Source organism: Oreochromis niloticus, linkage group LG1 (genome assembly GCF_001858045.2).
Source record: "Oreochromis niloticus isolate F11D_XX linkage group LG1, O_niloticus_UMD_NMBU, whole genome shotgun sequence".
Taxonomy (NCBI): domain Eukaryota; kingdom Metazoa; phylum Chordata; class Actinopteri; order Cichliformes; family Cichlidae; genus Oreochromis; species Oreochromis niloticus.
The window spans coordinates 7,709,929-7,713,204 of NC_031965.2; positions in this window are offsets into that span (position 1 = coordinate 7,709,929).

Sequence of the window (3,276 nt, forward strand, 5' to 3'; positions counted from 1 at the left end):
ATTTTTCCTTGCCGGGATGACCTGTGTTTTAGCTCAGTGAGATGAGCATCCGTTCTCAGACTGGGAGGCCCGGGTTCAAATCCCGCTTATGGCAACATTTCTTTCAGTTAACAGTTAAACTTTTTTAACTCAATTTCAGCTTTTTCACCCCTTTTCAGCAAAATTTTTAGTTTTTCACCACTTTTCAGCACAAATCCCAGCTTTTTCAGCTATTTTCAGCAGAAACATCTTTTCAGCAGAATTCTGAAAAGAGTTCTGCAGAACTCTTTTCAGCAGAAATTCTGCTGACTGAACTATTTTCAGCAGAATTTTCACCTCTTTTAAGGCCAAATTCTGCTGATTCACCTCTTCTGCAAAATTTTCAGCCTTTTCACCTCTTATTAGCACAAATCTCAGCTGTTTTCAGAAAAAACACTTTTGAGCAGAAATTCTGCTGATTCATCTCTTTTCAGCGCAACTTTCTGCTTCTTTACCTCTTTTCAGCAGAAATTCTGCTGATTCACCTCTTTTCTGCAAAATTTTCAGCCTTTTCTCCTCTTATCAGCACAATTCTCAGCAGCTTCTGCTCATTTCAGCAGAGTTGTCCGTCTCTCCACCTCTTCTTTGTCAGAGTGAGTTTAGCTCAGTGAGATGAGTGGCTGCCTTGAGACCAGGAGGGCCAGGTTCGAATCCTGCTCAGGGCAATATTTTTTTTTTTTTTCACCATCATACAACTTTTTGCAAGTTCTCATCTTTTACAGCTTTTCAGCAGACAGCTTCAGCATTAAGGCATCCACACAGCATTTTCGCAGGAAATGCAAATTTTTCTAGTTATTATTATTTTCCTTTTTCCGCCTGAAATTTTGCAGCAAAACTCGCCCCGCAGTTTTGAGACAAGCTTCATATATGTTACCTCATTTTGTGCAGCTGGATCTGGAATGGTGTGCTATGACTTTTGGTGTTTATGACTATTATAGTTTTTTAAATATTAATATTTTAGTGAAAATTTCCCGCGCTCCTCTGCCAAACAGTTTTGACAATAGGGTTACATATGTTACATCATTTTGTGCGGCTGGAGCTGGGCTAGTATGGTATGACTTTTGGTGTTTATGACTTTTATAGTTTTTAAAATATTTAGATTTTAGTGCAAATTTAGGCCAATTTCTAGGCTCCTGAGAAAGATTCTGCTTTTGGCACCATAGAAACAGACTTCATTTGTGGTGTGTTGGCTCTCTCTAGTGGTATACCGGGAGTAGTACGGCCTAAAGGGTGCAATGCTTGGTGAAAACTACATATCCCACAATTCATAGCATGCCTCTGCCGAGTTAAACAATGGCGGCCACCACTTCGTTTTATATGTCTTTTATTAGTGTTTCTGGGTCACAAAATACACTTTTAAGATATTTTCAGGCGAGAATGTAGGTGTGTAAACTTCAAATATCTGCTTGTTTTATCAAGACATCCCATATTAGCGACAGTGCTCTGACGACGTCAGTCCTGCCTGACAGCTAGCCGGCTACCTAGCTAGCTGCCGCACTTGGCTGCAAATGGACAGAGAGGGGACTCTCTCTCTCGTTTCACCTCCCCGGTCTCTCGCAAATGCTCGCACAGAATCGGAGTTACAGCTGGATGTGGAAAAAATAACTGAGTTGTTTGGTGGTGCTATAACGCGGAGCTACAACAGTGGGCAGCTATCCACCGGTGTATGCCAGAAAGGACATGCCGCGAACGAGACATACGAGGCGGGGCAGGCGACCGACGATCGACCGGTGGTTGCCTGATAGCTGGCTAGCTAGCTAGTGCCACTAGCGTAGCTAGCTAGCACCGCTAGCTAGCACCGCTAGCGACCCTTCGTGAAAAAGCACCCAGGCTTGGCTTATAGTGACGCGGCTGAAACGCGTTTCAACACCCGATCGCTCGGCAACAGTCTGTGTTTTAGCTGGACTTATTTTTCGTTTATATGGGCCGATGATGCTGGAAACCGAAGGCAGGAGCGTGAGGTGAACTGAATTTCAGGTAAGAAGTTATGAACTGCACTCTATTTGGGTCAGATATAAACCGAGTTTAGGTGTAGTTTGTTTTCATTGTGCTGACTTTTTACAATCGTACTGCGTGCTAGCTAGCACGACGGGAGTTTATATACAGCTGTGTGCGCGCGCTAAGTTACTGACGTTGGACTTATATCATAAGGGTTAGTTCGTAGAGTTGCCATACAAACGGAATCGTCCCACATTCAGAGAAAATATTACGATTTATTCTGTCGTTACGAAGCCTCCCCTGTCATTCTCTGCCTGTTGCAACTTCAATCATGAAACTGATCAATGATCGGCTTTTCGCTCTTGTTTGTTTATCGCGCTAAACAACAGCTGCACGTTTAAGCTTGATCAGCTGTTGTTAGAATTCATTTGCTTTTAATTTCTAGTATCAGCTGATGTTTGCTGGAGCCACAGCTGTAAAAACGGCTGGTCCAAACCAGATGTCCTTACTGAATCATCAGAGCTGAACAGGTGATGGAGAAACAGGTTTACCCTTTAGGTGAGATGAATGAGTTGAAGGGAAGTTATGAACTGTTTCTGAGAGACAAATAAAGACCAAGCTCCTTTTTTGTGTAGCTGACAGCTGGTAACTGTGCAGGGGCGGATCTAGCAAAGCTTTTGCCGGGGGGCCAGGTAGGGCATTAACAGAGAAAGGTGGACACAAAGATATACTTTTCTTTCTTATTCTCATATAAAATATTTAGCTTTTATTAAATAGTTATCTGAATCTTACAACCAAAGTTTGTATAATAATACACAAGATTGGCTGTAGACCATTGTTCATCATTCAGAGCACTGTGTAAAAATAACAAAAAACAAAAAGTGAATGCAAAAGTGCATAAATATTTATTTTACGTGTTTGATGTGTGTGGCGGGGCGTGGTCTGCAGTGCCGCTGCAGGGGAAGTGGACCCACCTGAGCGGCATCTGCAATCACGACTCTCGGGCGTAGTCTGTTCTCTCTCGGCTGTTTTTAGGGTGTGTGTCGGGCTGTGAGTTGAAAAGCTACAGCTGGCTGTGTGGGTAAACCAACCATGTGTGAAAAGTGGTCCATAACTTAATGCTTCAAAGCGTGTTCGTGCAAACATTGTCGGGTCTGCCATGGTACAATGGGACTTCTGCTCATGAACCTGTGTGCACAGCATCTGCAAATCGGCGCTGTACAAAGTAACTTCATCTTTACACAAAACTGTAAGCTGTCATCTGTGAAGCGTGAGCGGTGTTTGTTTTTACCATAGTTCATGGTGGAGAATGGCTGCTCT